Here is a 20802-nt window from a genome sequence, read left to right as displayed (position 1 = left end):
AAAATATTATATTAGGGTAGTTTGAGTTACTGAACTTGATCTTTTTTATTTTTTTCTTCCAAAAAACTCAAAAATGCAACTTGTAACCGGTACAGATAGATTGCTCATAATTAGGTCTATCATTGATAAAAATACCAGATTCCACGACGGAGGCGTTTACGGGGAATTGAATTTTGATTAGGGTAGTTACTGAACTTGATCTTTTTATTTTTTTCTTCCAAAAAACTCAAAAGTGCAACTTGTGACTGGTACTGATAGATTACTCTTAATTAGGTCTATAATTGGTAAAATAAACACATTCCTCCATGGAAGCCTTTAGGAGGAATCGATTGTTAAAATATTATATTAGGGTAGTTTCGAGTTACTGAACTTGATCTTTTTATTTTTTTCTTCCAAAAAACTCAAAAGTGCAACTTGTAACCGGTACTGATAGATTGCTCTTAATTAGGTCTATCATTGGTAAAATAAACACATTCCTCCATGGAAGTCTTTAGGAGGAATCGATTGTCAAAATATTATATTAGGGTAGTTTGAGTTACTGAACTTGATCTTTTTATTTTTTTCTTCCAAAAAACTCAAAAGTGCAACTTGTGACCATTACAGATAGATTGCTCATAATTAGGTCTATCATTGATAAAAATACTAGATTCCACCACGGAGGCGTTTACGGGGAATTGAATTTTATTAGGGTAGTTACGATACTTGAACTTTTTATTTTTTTTCTTCCAAAAAACTCAAAAGTGCAACTTGTGACCGACACCGATAGATTGCTCATAATTAGGTCTATCATTGATAAAAAAACCAGATTCCACCATGGAGGCGTTTACGGGGAATTGAATTTTATTAGTGTAGTTAGTTAAAAAGTTCAAGTATCGTAACTACCCTAATAAAATTCAATACCTCCTAAACGCCTCCATGGTGGAATCTGGTTTTTTTATCAATGATAGACCTAATTATGAGCAATCTATCGGTACCGGTCACAAGTTGCACTTTTGAGTTTTTTGAAAGAAAAAATTAAAAAGTTCAAGTATCGTAACTACCCTAATAAAATTCAATTACCCGTAAACGCCTCCGTGGTGGAATCTAGTATTTTTATCAATGATAGACCTAATTATGAGCAATCTATCTGTAACGGTCACAAGTTGCTTTTTTGATTTTTTGGAAGAAAAAAATAAAAAGATCAAGTTCAGTAACTCAAACTACCCTAATATAATATTTTGACAATCGATTCCTCCTAAAGGCTTCCATGGAGGAATGTGTTTATTTTACCATTTATAGACCTAATTAAGAGCAATCTATCAGTACCGGTAACAAGTTGCACATTTGAGTTTTTTGGAAGAAAGAAATATTTTTTGATCGATTGATGTGGAAATTGTTTGAGCCAAAATCATGTTTTACTGCGTATAACTCAGAAACGTTAGGATATAGGAAAAAATGATTGAGGTACAACTTGTAGATAATTTTATGGCCTTTCAACTTTTCCTTGAAAGTTTTTCTCTAACATGAACCGTTTTTGAGATTTAAGCGAAAAATGAAAAAATGGACCCGTTTCCCCCCTCCCCCCACTCCGGGGCTCCTCCTAGTGTCCCGGGGTTTTAGTATGTTTATTACCTAGGGACTCTTGACATATTTCCGAAGAAACATCTTACGTTACTAACTCACGCACTCTAGACCCCCCTTGGAGGGACTCATTCAATGGACTAGTAACCGAAAAATGTGCTTTAATAATCATGAATAGCAAAAAAATGTTCGTTGTCCTATGTTTATTGAACCGTATCTAATTCAGATGTTTATTCCTCTTTGATAGTAAAAATAAACTAATATTATATTTCGTAGGAATTTATATAAATTATTCATGAGTGTTTTGATAATATTAAATCTATTTATATCTCTTCATCTCCCTTTCGAGTGACGAGACGATTGTGTCGCCTAAGACTTTGTCCTTGTATTGTGAGCGTTTTTTTTAAATTTTGAAACCATTTTAGAACAAAAATGAGACTCAACCGATTAGTTGATAACATCAGATCTTGTTAACCTTTAAAATAAAAAAAAGGATCATTGGGAATTCTACATAAGATTCCGTGAAGGCGGAAATAGACAATAGAGACGACTCAAAATCAAAACAAAAATCTTAAACAATTGAAGTTATTTCAAATGAAAGCCATGATATAATAAGGTTATTTCGTCTAACGAGAAAAAATAAACAAGGAACATAAATTGAAACGAGAAAGCTTTTGTTCTATTTAAAAGTGATCTAAATTATTTTTATTGCTTTGGTACAAAGGTAAATATTAATGATTACATTCAAATGAAAAATAAGTTTCACTTCTTACGTGTGTACACTAGTACACGCACACATTTTTTTTATATACTTTTGACTTGTTTTACGTACATTAGTTAGTTTTTCAAGGAGTCTCAAACCGCAGCAATCTTTTTAAAGTAGTGATTAAGTAGTCGTTAAAAGGATTTGGCTTTCAACCCAATATAGACTCAAACAAGAAATTGATCTGTTAGGGTATAAAAGGCTGCAGAATATCTACTTAAGAAAAACTCGATCGACAAATGTGATACTTTGCCCCATAACCCACTAGAGACATGAACCTTTTTTACCAAGACAGCAATGTATTTTATCAGTCCTTAGGTTAAAGCCGCATTACAGTTCTAACACACGAACGGCAAGTTATGAACGGCAGAGGCTACTTCAGCCGACGCCACATGTCGATGGCAGTCATCGAAGTGTAGGTGTACGTCCGTCGACGTATTGACTGCTGCCGTCTCTGCCGTTCACAACTTGCCGTTCGTGTGTTAGAACTCTTACGTTTCTTTTCCACTAAGCCGCAATACCGCGCGAGATACACACACTATACGGTTAAAAAACTGTGTGAACTGTGACCCAATATAGTTTTATGGCCTTTTATTGTTATTGATTTTTTTTTAAATATCTTTAATAAATTTAACATAACCTACATACTACAGTTAGTACTCTACCTATTACAAAATAATATAGATGCGAGGATGAACATTCACGAGGATCTGGGGGCACGGTAGTGCCCCCGCCAAGACGAGCCAAGCGAGGCGCACGGGCACTACCTACCTTTTCTCGAAGCGCTTCGACGTTTTTTTGAACCCTCATAACTTGGGTTTGGATTATGCTAGATCAACAAAATTTTCGGGATATATTGTCAATAGCGGACTTATTGAACATATTAAGTTTTAATTACATTAGCTTTTATACTTCAGATTTTATTTATATCTAAAAAACGCTAATTTCGTCACTGACTCACTGATGATCATCAAAATTCTTAAGGTTTTTCCTAATGTCCTAGAAAGCTGAAATTTTGTATGTAAGCTAGTATTAGCACACAAACAACAAAAAAATTATAAAACTTGTAACTTTCATCCCCCAACCCCTTAAACTAGGGGATGGGATTTTGTATGAGACCTGTAATTTTAAATTAAATTTTGATGACGCTATGCTAGATGTCTAATCTAATAATCTAAAACTTGGTTCCCCTAGATATATACAATATGTATAGGTTGTCCTTGTTAAAAAAAAATTGTTACAAACAACTTAGTTACAAAAAGAAATGAAATCCCACCAAAAACATTTTCATGTAAAATGTTACCAAGACGAGCCCATATGACTGGCACTGTCAAAAAGTTATCAGATCTCATGTAGAGCCAAGCTTCTAACACTACACGCCCTAACTCTACAAGGCCTAACTTCACAAACTCTACACATTAGTCAAAATATGTGGCTTGGCCGTTCGTTACTACAAGAACTATTGTATAACACAAAAGTAATGAACAGTGAATTAATTTTTCACCTTACGCCGATGTGAATGTAGCGAAATGGCCAAGCCACATATTTTGACTAAGGTGTAGAGTTTGTGAAGTTAGGCCTTGTAGAGTTAGGGCGTGTAGTGTTAGAAGCTTGGCTCTACATGAGATCTGATAACTTTTTGACAGTGCCAGTCATATGGGCTCGTCTTGGTAACATTTTACATGAAAATGTTTTTGGTGGGATTATAATTACAAATTAAGCAACGAGATTAATAAATTCCCGCAGTGCCTGAAGACGAAAGTCTTCGAGCAGTGTGTGTTGCCAGTGTTGACCTACGGATCTGAGACGTGGTCCCTAACCGCGGGCATTGTGCACAAGCTCCGCGTCGCTCAACGAGCTATGGAAAGGGCTATGCTCGGGGTTTCTTTGCGTGATCGAATCAGAAATGAGGAGATCCGCAAAAGAACTCAAGTCACCGACATAGCCCACCGGATTAGCAAGTTGAAGTGGAGCTGGGCTGGGCACATAGCCCGTAGAACCGATGGCCGTTGGGGCAGAAAGGTTCTCGAATGGAGACCACGTACAGGACGACGCAGCGTAGGACGGCCTCAAACAAGATGGACAGACGACCTGATCAAGGTGGCGGGGAGCCGCTGGATGCAGGCCGCTGGTGATCGGCCGTTCTGGAAGTCTTTGGGGGAGACCTATGTCCAACAGTGGACGTCCAATGGCTGACGACGACAACGAGATTGCAACAACGTTCTTAGAATTTGTAATTGTATTTTAATGAATATTATTACAACAAGAAATGTAATACAGTGCTTTTAAAGCGATGGAATGTCCTGAAAATTAAAACGGAAAGGTTCTCCTTCATTTTAACATAAACGAAAATGTTGCAGTCTATTTTGTTTTAGAATACAAGTCCAATTTCCTACTTATTGTATAAATGTGAAAGTTTTTGGATGAATGAATATTGTTTACTTACTCGTTCAAACTTGGCAAAAACGGATCGGATCTGTATGAAATTTCGTATTTAGAGTAGAATTTTATTTTCGTTTAGTCATGTAAGCAGTTTTTTTATACTAGTTCCATACGGTTAATTAGGTATCTTCATTCCTATTAAGGACAGTCGCAGGCAGACTGTTGAGTTAATATTTTAAATAATATGTAATTATTTTATCATAATATACACGTGCATCGATACAATAGCTAAATAAGTTGATTGCGTGTAAAACTGGAATATAAAGCTCTCACCTCTATCGTCAACGCTACGCGTAGCCTATCTACCTAGCGAGAGGATTCAAATCATTCAATATCCAGCACTTTCCATATTAAAGTGTGCCAAAATGAACCCATAGGACCCATAAAAAGGACATAAAACATCATCTAGGCCAGCTGACATGAGCATAAATAGGTCTTCTGAACAAACTCTAAATGATATCTATTCTTACGTGCCATGTGTTGTTTAACATCAGGCGTTGGTATAGTTTATCGTTTATCTTCCAAAGTCATAAAACTAATGTAGCAGCCTAGGTCCTGAACACCACATGCATATGATAAAACCAGTTTTTTAGAAATAAACATCACCTAAAGTAATTAAAAAGATTTATATGTATTGTTAGGAGCTAGCATGAAAAAACGATAAAACGAATTACATAAATGGCTATTATACCTCCAAAAAAGGTATCAATAAATTTAAAATGTATCATTACTAATGATACTTTGTAAAATGTTCTTCTTTCAGCCTTTTAAACAACAAATGTAAACATTAATTGGGGTGATTTTGTACATTATGTCGTTAACATGTTCCCGAATTACTGAGCGTGATTTGTTCAAAGCATTATTATAATAATGTTTGGTACATTTTCGTTTCTGTGTGATTATATCAAAATTTACATTTCTGGTTAACAATTATAAGTCTTCCTATATGCCTACCGGTATTAATATCTGTTAATTAATAATAATAACAGCAAATTAGCCCATATATAACAATTTTGGTACACTGGTTAAATACCATTTTAATAATGAACGATACCTGTGAGAATATCGAGAGCCGTGGAGATATACCTATAGATAATTCTTCGGCGTTGGTTTTTAACATTTACTAAGATAGGGCCTTCCAGTACTTTAAATAGATAAAATCTATTATCATCAATCACTTAATACAATTTAACTTGTTTGACAAAATTCAGATATAACTGAATATACTTTTCAGGTAAATAATGTTGCTTAAAACAACAAATAAAACGCCTTTCAATTGAAAATTTATAATACAATGGTATAAGCCAAATGTTATATGCCTAGTAATTAAGGTTTAACCTGTCACCTTAAATAAATACAGTAAGAAGCTTAGGTTAGGAATTACCAATTAAATTTCTACGTATTAAAAGTTGGACATTAAAATGTAAACATGGACTAATAGAATCTAAAGTGTATTAGTCTATGATGTAAATACAGAGATGAATTGAAAACGAAACTTTCCACCGCCGAGCGTCCCACTAGATTTGTTGACATTTCAAATGTAGCCAAAAATACGAACTTTGCGAAGCCAAAATATGTTTTATGCTAAATGCATTAAAATACAACTCTGCACGGAAGTTTTGAAGGTTAAAAACAAGCGGATAATTTTAAACTGTGTAGTACAGATTTGTTTGACTACACAGGTTCTATTGGCTTACAAGTTACAATATTTAAAGCGCAATGTTAGGTAAAATAGATGAGGTAAACTGTTTACAACTCTCGTTTATATAAAATAACTAATATAATTCTTCGTCATAGGTTAAAAAATGACTTATCGTCACTTTTTAACCTATTTAATAATTCTTAAAACAAAAGTATTGCTAGGCTCTTCCTCCTATGATATTTTTATTCCTGCAACACAATTTATATGAACGTACCTACTACTAAACAATTAAAAAGTATTTTTTTTAATGTTTAAATTGTTGACGGGTTATTTGTGATATATACAGGGTGTCCCACTGTTGGTATACTAATAGGAGGTTATAGTTTTGCATACGCTGAGTACGTAAAAATACTTATAAAATTCCAGACGCAGATTTTTTCAAATAGATGAATTCTTAAAGCTCTATGTGTACACCCATAACAAGCAACTCGCCCAGCTTTGCTACCAGCACGTGACCTATCGTTTAAGATTATGTCTTCATATTATACAATATACTCACATTAGCGAAGCGGTATATGCCGGCTGCGCGAAGCTAGAGAAGAAAACGTATGGATTTTCAGGAATAAAAATTTAGCAAAAATTTTTTGATGTAATTTTGTTGTTTAAGTATTTTTTACATGATCAGTGTATGCAAAACTACAAGTTTTTTCGCGCTTAGTATACCAATAGTGGGACACAATAATTTTAACATAATTACGTGTTTGCAAGCTATTCGTGATTTAAGCTAAATATTTTCACTTTGGTTTTCATGTTTATAATGGTATGCCTTGTTTGTCATTGTTTAGATTTTAGATTAATCACTCTCTAAGTTCATATAAGTGTGGGTTTAAGTAAGAGATTAATAAGGTAAATCCACGTGATTTAAGCCATTAGGGACTTCTGAGAAAATTGGCAAATCACTCTCTTAATTAAAGTTGTTTATACAATCGTTTATCAGACAAAGGTCCCTTCGGATGTTAGTGACATCTAAACATCTTATGTATTATAAGAATTTCTAAATAAGAAGGACGATTGGGTACTCGTTATAAATTATAAGGATTTAAGAAAATAGTCTGGCTTATTGATCATTGAAAAACTATGTTGTACTTTATCATTTACTTCAAACTTATTACTATCAATTTCATACTTTTGAAAATAATTTCACTTATTTATCCCCTTTTCTACAACATAACAATAAAGTAATTGAAATTTTGTGGTGACAAATAAATGTTTCTCTAATTATGTATCTCGATTTTTTTAGCTATCATTATATTTGTTACCTATAGAATTAACATCCCACATCCTGCTGACAGACAAACGTACATACACATAGACGGCGAAGTCTAAGAAATAGGGTCCCTATTTCCTTTTGAGCACGGAACCCTAAAAAAGATAAAGGCTAACAAGCATGTATTCTGATACTTTCATAACACAAGTGTCATTCATAGCCGATTTATTACAGATCCTGTTATGAGGGTTATAACAAAAGTCTCAATAAATATCTCCTACTGCCTACATTGATTTAGATTTATGTCCATATCATTATAACATTGAGTCCAGAAATATTATCCGACTAATGTTATAAATGCGAAATGGGAGGATGAATGTATGAATGTACGTTATAACTACTGAACGGATTAATATAGGTGAATGACACATGAGCTATAGAAATACTTTCTTCTTTCCTCTAATTTTATTTCTCTCCGTACCGTACCTATGTCTGGTTGTCTGGAAGAAATCGCTACATTGTGATAAGACTGGCCATTGTTTAAATTTATTCTTAGGTTAAGTCTTAGCCTTATTGTAAAATTCTAAAGGCAATAAAGAATAAATAAATACCTGAATTTTCCCACTGGTGAAACCGCGCGGCACATCTAGTATATGAATAAAATAATCCCAGAAGAACTATTCGTATAATGTCCGTATAGTCTGTGTATCTACAGGTATAGAGGCGCTCATCGGGTCAAGAGGAAATGCAGTGGCAGAATGGCCCCATATGTATCGGGAGCAGAACCGCCCGCCGAGACCGCTTTTGCCTGCTAGCTGCCCCAAGTGCCCGCATCGGACGTATGATGGTAATTCAAATTAATATTACAAATAAAAAAATATTGCTTTTGTATGTATGTTTGAAGTGTTTGTACCCAATAGTGTAGGAGTCGTGCACGATTCGTATTGGCCAAGCTCGCACCGGGGAAGTACCACCAGAAAACATAGTCGTAGGTAGCAATGATACTGTTTTTCTTTCCGTGAGTGGAGGCCTGAGGTCACCGTTAACATCGACAATCCTTTTTTTTAACGGCGGCGTAAGGTCTGCGACCTCTGCAAATGATCATTGGTGGTACTAGGACTTACAATCAGGCGCCCAATCAGCTTCTTAGCGGACAAATGACAAAAATATGGAAACTACTGAACCTATTTCATACTTTTTTTTTAGTAGAAAGCGTCATTTTTCCTAAATCAAATACCTACGCGCGTACGAAACTGGTTCTTATATAGGAAAAAAAACACCTAATAGATATCATTGGTATATCATTTTGGAATTGATTCGAAAACTTATCTATCGATTGGTATAAGAAAATGGTTACGTATTTTATATGTAACTATCTGAAAAGTCCGTGTCAGCACGGGGCAGATGCATTATACATGTTCCAGTGATCGATATTCTTTACCCTGAAGTAGATTCTCTGTCCTCCTAGATAATTGACCACCGCATATAAAGCTTAGAGATTAATAACCCTATTAAAATCTATAGGGTATTTAATTTTTATATTATGAATGCTGATACATTATGGTCGTTATAAACATTAAATCTTTATTGGACACTTAGCGTTGGTTTGGTTCTTTATACAGTAAAAAATACTTTTTCCATACAAATTTTACTACGTTCGTAGATTTTATCGTTGTAACATAGTTATTTTTTATTCAAACCATATTCCGTTTACTGTAGAATGTTCAAACTTACATTAGAATTTCCAAATACGTACGGCTAGTGGCAGGAAATTAGAAAGTTTTAATTTCCGCATTTTTGCCGTTTATGTTCTCAAAATTTACCCTTTTATATGCACTGCTTTCTCTTATTCATACAAAATTGTATGGTTGTGATATTCCTTACAATGTTTATTTGATAACATGAATACGGTTAAATAATATAAAGAGAAAATGTTAACCACAAGTTGTTGTTTCAGCTTACATCCATGGAACGAAAGCTTAAATAGGTCCTTACTATAAGAATAAACAAATTAACTCTGTACATATAATAATTCAATTATGTGTTTAATGTGACTATAACTTTAGTTTTAATTCTAAACGTTACATAATTGTTAAAGATTGGTATTGGTGCTGATTCTGATAATATATTTAAGTTTCATAAATTATTTTATTACTAGCCATCGCCTATTTCAACCCTGTAGGGGTTGATTTTAGAACAAAAACTGTAGGCTATGTTTGAACGTGGGTCATCTATCTTAATTCTAAATTTCATCCAAATCAGTGGTTTGATATACCTAGCCGTGAAAACGTAGATAACGGAGAGACAGACGGACGTCGTTAATAATTTTACGTATGTATTTACATTTTCAAATGTTTTCAGTAAATTAATAAGGTTTAATCAATGTGAATTGCTGTATATATTATTAATTTGTAAATATTCATGTTATTATGACGATTGAGTTTTGAATGCTTAATTATTAAGATGATTGTTTAATATCTAAATTATAACGATGTATATAATATATATATAACTTTCATAAAATATTTTATCGGATATTGTATTATAATTTGAAAAATTATAATATTTTATTTCTAGTCATTGACGATTGATATAGATTTTAAGAATTTTTTAAATTTAATATTTATCTGCCTATCTAGTCATACCTATTATTCACAACCAGATAATATATAATATATTAAACATTATAGTATGTATTGTTATAGTTGATAATCAAATTTGAAGCTAATGTTGTGAAAAAAAAGTATTATTTATAAAGGTTGTTGCAAAAACATATTGTTTTTACTTTTAAATTTAAGGTTTATTAAAAGAAATACTTGTAACTGAAAATGAAACAAGAATCACTTAGGTGTAACTAAAGTGTAACTTTTATTCATACGCAAGTAGCAAGAGTACTAGTAGTATCTTTAAAAAAATAAGTGGTAACATATCTTTCTAATATCTATATTTTTTGCTCTTTCTTTATCTACTACCTACTATATTTTTTGCTCTTTTGAAATCACACCCAGGGGACTTCACAATTCACAAACGACCGATTGGAAAGCGTACCGATAATTTCTCACAATAATCGCCAAAATAATATGTTGTTATAGTGTGATGATAACTTCTCGAAAATTCCATGATATTAAGAAGTCCTTTTAAATTTGCGTTTATAGAATCGATTTGTGTTTTTCTTGTTATTTTATTGTAATAGACGGGTCCACACAAAGTGAGCTGCCTCGCGAATCAATAATAATTAGACTTTTCTTGGCCGAGGTATATGCCATCATGACAGCACATATTGTTATTTTCCTCGTCCGAAGTTCCGAACCACGTCCACACTGAGCGAGCTGCTTCGCGCAGCGGTTGCTCGCTCTGTGTTAACCCGCCTAATGAATACTGTGTTTCTAAGTAAGAATCAGTCCTATGTTGAATTTAATATTATGATAGTTACTATGATCTCATCTTGTAAATATAGCTCTAAGCTTAAATGTCTATTTGTTATTGAATTCAAATTATAATTTATGTAAATGTCTAAGTTATAAATGGAGTGTAGATATAATAAAGTAAATTCATATATGTATTATACAAAACGTTTTGGATTAAGATTGTTTGTTTTATATGAATGTTAAAAAAATATTTTGACCATTAAATCCGAATTAAATCGAACTGTGTTTTATTGTAAATCCCGATTATTAAATGCGTGTAGGTGGAATATCTGATTCTGTTTTAATATTTTAGTAAGAAACATTAAATCTTTTGTTTGTATGTTTTGATTTAATTAACAACTCTACAAGCGATTTTTAACTCTTTCTCTAAACACTAATTATAATGTATATTTTTGCCAAGTAAGAAGTCGAAAGAACGGCTGATTTTATTATTCATAATAATTAAGTTATTTAAATTATTTTTAGTTTAGAAATTAAACATTGCCAGAATTGTTTATTTTTCATATTCTATTATAATATCGCAGTATTGTGGTTTGTGCCCACACAAAGCTGATGTTTACATCAAGCTCTAATTTTTCATTTCAATTCATAATTTTTATTATATAAGTGCTTAACTTTTTTGACAAAGGCCAACAAAGGCTGACAAGGCAGACGAGCTGAAAATTGTTCAGAAAGGTGGGATAAAGAATAATCCTATGGAAAGCTTATAAATGCGAAAATTTGTTGGGATGGATTAATGTTTATTACTCTCAAACAAAAAACCTACATACTCACTGGATTTCATCTATATGTAATGAAGTATTTAAACTTTCTACCTTTTGCCTCAATAAATAAAGTCCAGTTTTCAAAGTATGTACTAGCAATTAATATCTAATAACTGTAGCAAGACTCTGGGAAAACTGTATTTAATTTAACAAAATTAAATTAAAATTGAAACATACTAAATTAATTTGGTACGTATTGTATTACTATTTGTTTTGGAATTTGATCGAAGCCCTCTTGGTATTGTGTTTGTAACTCACAAAGTAATATTTGTAACTCTGTCTTAAAAGGATATTAATCTATACTAATATTATAAAGCTGAAGAGTTTGTTTGTTTGTATGTTTGTTTGTTTGAACGCGCTGATCTCAGAAACTATACTGTTCCGATTTAAAACAATATTTCGGTGTTTAGATAGCCCATTTATTGGGGAAGGCTATTGGCTATATATCATCACACTAAGACCAACAGGAGTGAAGAAATGCGGATGAAACCGCGGGGCACGGCTAGTTATATTATAATGACAAACAATTATAAATCAAAATATTTATTGGACAGTTGGTTACTGGATACCTCAATTTTATGGATTTTTTTCAGAAAATATTATTATAAAAAAATACAATAAACCCATATAATATTTAGACGAATTCAATAGGTACATATTTAAGTACAAATACCTAGTAATTTTGATGTATACATCGAGTATATGTTTGTCTATATATCATTGGTATATGTATATACCTAATGTACTGTATGTAGTAGATACGGTAATTATTTCTGAACATCTATCTGAACTACTCACACATGTTCTCAAACAGTTTTAAATTACATATACATAAATTATCAAAATGTGCGTAACGTACATAAGATAACAACGAAGTCTGCGAGCAATTACAATCTAGACATGCCAGAATTATCAAAGATAATGTAAAATATGCGGTTGAACAAATTTGTTCCTAATTCATTTAGGTCGAAGACTATATTCTATAATATTATGTTATAACATCACAAGCTTTGCGTCGCAGTTTTACCCGTAAAGCTCCGTTCCTTTTGGTCGTAGCGTAATCTATAGGTATTTAGGTACTCAATATTATAAAGCTGAAGAGTTTGTTTGTTTCTTTGTTTGTTTAAATGCGCTAATCTCACGAACTACTGGTCTGATTTGAAAAATTCTGTCGGTGTTAGATGACCCATTTATCGAGGAACAAATAAACTTTTCAGCTTTAAAATATTAATGTAGATTATCGTTATGCAAAAAGGACTGTTATATAAAGGAAACAACATGGCCTTTTGCATTATTACTTAAATTGCAAAAGCTCTTGCTCCTTATTTTTTTCGCAGAAATAACGACATTAGAGGTAAATTTAAATGGGCTACGTTTTTAGAATAATGAAAGACTGAGAATTCGAATAAAAGGTATTAATATGAATGAAATCAAAATGTGAGCGTCGTTTGTGGTAACAACGCTATTTCTGAAAGCTGAATTTGAGTTACTCAATTAATTTCAAAATAATTGCTGATATAATAACGAGAAATAAATAATTGACTTTGTATTACCTACTTGACGAGAAACTTACCCTTACATACAGATACAATCCTTTATTTTTGAATTTTTTGACCTTTCAGTAAAAGGAACTTCTAAAAGTCTGTTAACTTTTCGTTTCCTTAGGCTTCTTGCTTAAGTGTTTTTCTCGTAAACCATCCCTGTATTGAGACGAACAAAAATGAGAAAATAATACGCACAGGAGCATTATAATTAAGTTGATACACATAATATTTAGATATAAATATAACAATTGTGTGGGATCCCGTTCATAATAAATGCATTTGTTTCAATTTTCTTTCAGGACAAGATCAGCATTCAGCTTCAAAGATCGTATTTATAATAGGTACTTATACCGATTATTTTTATATTACCAAAGAAGCCTAATGACTATCTCCTTAATTTTATTTTATATATCACGTTGAGATTTTTGGCTCCAAGATATTTCCAGTGCAGAGTTTAAACATCGCGCTGCTATGCAAACCCAATTACCATACAAATTGGCCGAAGAGGCCAGGCTAAACTAAGACTGGTAATTTGACTACCAACTTAAAAATCATGGCTTAAAACCCTAAAGGTGTGTGTCTTTCGAAATTACTAACCATCTTGAAGTTAATTATTTTGCCAACTTCATTGTTAATTAATTATTTTGCCAACATCTCTGTTAAACATTTTTTTTTATTCAATATCCATTAAGAAATTATAAATATTAATTAATGATTGGTTACATTCCCACTAATAGTATTTAATTTGATGAATTTTTGTCTGCCTCTTAACCTTTGGGTAAACAAGAAAATGAAATTCTTTCACGAAATTATAGCCCAAAAATTCTGAAAACATTCCTTAGATATATTTTGTTAAAACACATTTTAACAAAATATATCTATTACATTTTTAACTAATATTTTAATATCACATTTTCGAAACATGTGATTTTATCAATGGAAATAAAATGGGATTGACATTATTACTATCGTATCAATTCAGACAGATTGCGTGACTTGTGTGTACGAAAGACACGCATGAAGATATGTTAAGATCTGTGGTTAAGATACTTTGGTGGAAATTAAATACATAGGTACTTAGGTATATTACGAGCTGTTTCAGCAAACATTGTTCTGCTTTAATCTTAATACTAAGGGGTATTAAAATCAGAGATCTACCCAATAGGCACACAAAATTACATGAGACTCGGTCCAGCCGTTTGTGAGGAGTATGGTTACTAACATTGTGACACTAAAATTATATATATATAGAGAAGATCTATAGATACACATTACATATAGAAGATCGTTGGTTTTATTAAACCAGAATGCTGAATAAATGGAAAAAAAATCTGATGACTGTTAAACATTTTGAAAGCTTTACCAAAAATCGCAACTACCCCGGGCTAAACATACTTAGGTACTAAATAATAATTATTGACGTGCCAACTATAATGTGATTTATAATTAATATAAACTCCTAAACCATAACTTAGGTGTAAAAACCTGCGATGATCATAGGATACCAGATGATCATTCAATTTTGATTTGTGATTAAAATCCAGTATCAACATTTAAATTTTATCATGATTTAAAGCCGAATTAAACAAACAAATATCTTAATAATGAACACATTACAGGCAATTTATCAGAAGTGTAAACAGCTCATTAATTAAATACATTTTGCAGATTGTATGAAGTTATTTCCATGCGAGTAATTATTTAAGTTAATATTATATCAACTTTAATTTTGGTACCATTATTCAATGGTAGTATAATAATTAAAATGATTGAAATGAATGTTAAATGAAAGGGATATAAAACTTATTTTTTGTAAACCAAAACATTGAAGTTATTAATAATAATAAAAAAAACAACAGCTCCTTCAGCCTTTAGCCCTTATTGTTATTATTAATAATTAATAATGAAAATTAATAATGCTATATCAAAATATCAAAACGATAAAAATATATAACGTAGTGTATAAACTTGATAAAAGTAGGAAACTATTATATTTTCAAACAAGATTTATTACAGGTGAGCTGAGATCGGATTGAATCAATACAACGGTAATTGGAGTATTCCACTAGGATATAGGAAGTGATGTCAGATGTGTGTCAGTCAACTAGTTCAATCTCTATAATATACATGTCACAATGTTAGTTACCATACTCCTCCGTAACGACTAGATCGATTCTTATGAAATTTCGTGTGCCCATCGGGTAAATTTATGAGAATCGATCAACATCTGTTGTTAATACCCCTAAGTAGATAAACAACGTTTATCGGGACTACTAGAAATAAAAATAATAAGTATACCTAGACGACTGCGTTGGCTCGGGCATGTAGAGCGAATGGGTGGGGAGCGAGGTCTGAAGAGAGCATACTTGGGTCGTCCGTCGGGCCGACGGCCAGTTGGTCGACCCAAGTATCGCTGGCGCGATCAAGTGGAGAGGGACCTGAGTAAGCTCCAAGCCAATGACAATTGGCAAGAGACCGCTCAGGACCGGGGAAGGTGGAGAGTTCTCGTCTCGGAGGCCAAGACGAGGTAAGTAAGTAGGTAAGTATACCTAGACGACTCCCGAAAAATAATGATGGTAGGTACTACTCGTCATAGGTACTTTTTATTAAACATAAAGCCACACTTATAAAACGTGCAATAAGAAATTTAAGTGGAATAAAATCCACAGAGAGAAAAAGTAAATTTGTAGCAATCGACGCCATTCTTTTAATTAAGATCTTTGATGAACAGTCAATGGATAAAAAAGGCAGAAAGTATTTCTCGTGGCCGTTTGATAGTGTTATTACTTATTACGTCTACAATTATAGATATTCTCTAAATAATTTATTTTATAATTTTTTAAAAATTGATTGTATTTGGCCATAAAATACTTTTGCGAACTAACCGTTAAAAAGCGCGTAGTAAAATATTGCAAAGTATAGTGAAATAATAATTATTATTTTGCTGAATGTACTAACTACGCAATACTACGCATACATTGTACCAAAAAATAGCAAAACTCAGATAAATTTTTCAATGGTAGTAGGTAACACGGTAATTGTGAAGATATAGGTAGTGAGTCAGTGCCGTCTTTAGGATCAACGAGGCTATGGGCCAAGGTACTGGCTGGGGCCTATGTAAGGGATGGAAAATCCTTAAATTTTAACTTTATCATTTTTCAGTTTACAATAACGCAATAGGCTAAATCGTAACCCCGTCTCTTAACACCCCACATATGAGAGTTCAATAAATGTGTGATAAACAAGTGTGTGATTTGATATTTTTCTTATTATGTTATAAAATTTGTTGTTGTATATCGAAAATTTTCAGAATTGTGGGGCCCCTGCCTACCTCGGGGCCTCGGGCCAGGGCCCTGCGGGCCCTGCCTTAAAGACGGCACTGTAGTGAATTAAAGGTCGCATAGGTGTCGAACCATGAGCCGAAAAGGGTTCCGTTCCAATTCATTAGTTAGGATAAATGCTGGGTAAAGGTCCTCTGGAAAAATTAATCTTCTGTATAGTGGGTGATATAAATTATAGCTTTTTATTGCCTATAAATCAAGATTTCAGGACACAAGCACATAAAATGAATCAAGTATAATGAATTTTATGGTATAGAGTATAGACTCTAATTTCTCATGTCTAGATAAGCGGTTAATTACTATTAAGTAGTTTTTTTTACCTACCTTTGTACCTACGTTAAAGATAGATTGCTATGTACTTGAATATTTTTTAAAGTTTTTGATTTTATACAGACAATTATTTTTTTTTAAACATGAATGATAGAAATAATTATACAATAGCTAGCTTTCCGCCCGCGCCTTCGCCCGCGCAGTCAAAGAAAAACCCGCATAGTTCCCGTTCCCGTGGGATTTCCGGGATTGCGTCATTTTCCCGGGATAAAAAGTAGCCTATGTCCTTTCTCGGCTATCAAAATATCTCCATACCAAATTTCATGATAATTGGTTCAGTTGTTTAGTCGTGATTGAGTAACAGACAGACAGACAGAGTTACTTTCGCATTTATAATATTAGTATGGATTACACCACATTTAAACTTGAGATGATCCCTATTTTAATATACATATATTAGGAAACTGATAATTTTTATCTGCGAAATACACTTTTGGGACCTCTAGACTATAAACATTTAGAAATAAAAATCAATATAGCTATGTTAAATTATCATGTAATATCCAGGCTTCTATACATCTAATAAATATTATAAAGGCGAAAGTTTGTAAGGATGTATGGATGTATGGATGTATGGATGTATGGATGTATGGATGTTTGTTACTCTTTCACGTAAAAACTACTGAACCGATTACAATGAAATTTAGCACACATATAGAGGGTAACTTGGATTAACACATAGGATAGTTTTTATCCCGGAAATCCTACGGGAACGGGAACTATGCGGGTTTTCCTTTGCAAACGCGGGCGAAGCCGCGGGCGGAAATCTAGTTAAATAATATAATGTTTTGTGTTTTAAATTGCGCATTTTTAAATCTTATATATAAAAATGAATCGCAAAATGTGTTGGTAAGCGCATAACTCGAGAACGGCTGAACCGATTTCGATAATTCTTTTTTTATTATATTCCTTGAAGTACGAGGATAGTTCTTATATAAAGAAAACATAAATATGTACCACGGGCGAAGCCGGGGCGGACCGCTAGTATTATATAGATGGAATAAGCTATAGAATATAATGGACCTTTGTTAATGTTCCAATTTTCCTTCCTTAACGTGTTATCTTTTTCCCTAATAATATATTACGTGGACATACAATATAAATTCGGATTCAAATATCCTTCCCGGATTAGGTTACGTTGTCATTGGAGACATGATTTTCGCAGCTAAAATAATAACACAATATTAACGAATAACAAACCTTATGTATGTCACTTTTCATATAACGCCTGAAATTGCCTATATCTTTTGTAAAAATAAAGAAAAATAAGGGAAGAGTGGATATACGGACCATAGGCAGTTTAGTGGTATGTACTAGGTATAGTATGAATTGTGTCTCCGGTAGATGTTATTATACTAGTTATTACTATAATAATAAATTTTGTCCTTTCATTTCATAGTGCATAGTTACAAATAAATGAATGAACATGCATAAAAATTGATACAAGTCAGTCAACAGTCTCTGTCTGTTTTGAAATTAATGGTTAAATTAATTTTAAAATAAAATTACTACTTACCTAAATGAAATATATCTGCTTCATCATAATTGTAAATAGATGTTCGACACAATATTGCATAGCGCAATTATTTATTCCCGATTCAATGAGTCTATAGAGTCAACTGTCAAGAGACAAGGGAATAGTTTATAGATAGGTAGGTACATATTTAAATTACATATCTCTTCCACATTGCAGCTTCGTGGTGGAATTTATGAAATATATAAAACTTTCTAGTTACATAGGAAATGTTTAAGCAGCTATCATGAAAACGAAAGTACATATAAGATAAAACGTATTTAATTACTTTGGTATATATGTACTTACGTTTGATCCAAATTATTATCATTACTGGATGTAGGTACCTAATTCAAAATCTCTCTACATCAGTCGCTGTATGCAAACATGTAGGTACTGTTTTCAATTAGTGTGTGACAAGCTTTATAATAATATTTTTGCGGTCTCAAATATTTATATTTATTCTCATGGAATTGTTTTTATTGAATCATTCAACAGATAAATGCATATTGCGTGAAAATAATATTTCCGTTATTATTTAACGTTATTTTATTTTTTTACTTCGATTTAAATAACATAATATATCAATACCTAGCATATAAAAATACCTACTATGTACTTTGTGTTATAAAGTTTAAATAAATAAATAAATTTTTCTCGAAAAGTAGGTACTTGTTTTACTGTTTTGCAATGGAGCTTCAACCATGTTCTACGTTGCTCGGATGAAACTTTATTTATACCCTAAAGTTTCGTATATTGTAACTCAACCTATTGGAACTTATTGGAAGTAACATGCGGTAAAGAGTTTTATTTATCGTGTGAAGTGAATTATTGAGTTAGTTTTAAGTGTACACTTAAAACTAACTCAATAATATATATCTATATCAGTATCACAGAACTATCTCTTTGAATCCTGAGCAATCTCACCGATTACCTCAATAATGTATCGATTATATTGTATGGATAATATTCTATCGAGATATTTATACCTCATATAATATGGAACACACCAACAGCCAATCAATAATAACAATGTATTTCTTGTTATTATGTAGGCACGTAGTAGCAAATACATTTTATTACATACCTATTCGAGAACTGACAACTTTAATAAATCAATATTTACAAAATCTACACTCTATTTTTAAACAACTTGAGTTTAAAGGCAGAGTTAAAAGGATACCTTTTAAGAACAGAGCTTTACCTAAAATATTAAATAGCTCTTTATGAAATAGTTACGTTCAGTAAAGTAGGTATGTTTACTTATCCATTAAGGACAATGAGAATATACGTTCAAGCCAAGATTTAAAGTAAATATTATTGTCTGAGGCAGGTCTAACAGTAACTAGTTGGACAATGGACACGTGTAAGTTAGAAATTAAAGATTTTTAAGTAATATAAGTACTAATATTATGAAGTTGAAGTGTTGGTTGTTTATAATTTCAGGAACTACGGTCTGATTTGTTAATTGTTTTAGTACCTAATAATTTATAGAAAGAAAGAAAGAAAATACATTTATTTTAATGTCTTGCCACACAGGAAAAAAAACAGAGAATAGTAAAATACAATAAAGTTTGGAGTGCGAAGAAAACAGAAAATTATATTCAATACTGATTTTAACATTAACACATAGGGTCTGTGCAGCATCAAACATTAAAAAAGGGAACCACTCGGTGATATTCTGCGATGCAGAGGCATCGCAGCACCGGTTTTCAGTGGGCGCTCCTCGACAGTCAAAGGAACAGTGTAAATTTTTTACATAATATTATATTTATATAGTTAAGAGAAAGCAATAGGTACCTATACATAAATAATTAATATATTAAAAAAGAAAAACATATTACATAAATATACAATATACATAATTACATTATAATTTGTATGTTATAGAATAATTATAGAAACTTTACTACATATATATTGACTAGGTTGTAAGGGGAGCAAACAATGTGAAACATTTAGTTACGATGCAACTAAAGCTGGCCTACCTGACTTATGATTAGATAATTTTTATATTTATTTTTAAAATTAGTCACAGATTGAATGTTACGATAAGGAGGAGGCAGGTTATTCCAACATTTAGTTGCATTGTACTTAAAACTGCCTCTGAATGCGTTTGTATGAAATTTTTGAAAATACATTATATACGGAGTTGCCCTAGTATTTATACCTACTGTTTATGTTACGCCCCCAAGTTATTTTATTATG

This window comes from Colias eurytheme, chromosome 10 (assembly GCF_061535395.1).
Source record: "Colias eurytheme isolate Ceu_HAF_F1 chromosome 10, ilColEury1 Martin Lab GWU primary, whole genome shotgun sequence".
Classification (NCBI taxonomy): domain Eukaryota; kingdom Metazoa; phylum Arthropoda; class Insecta; order Lepidoptera; family Pieridae; genus Colias; species Colias eurytheme.
This window is presented reverse-complemented; position numbering follows the sequence as displayed.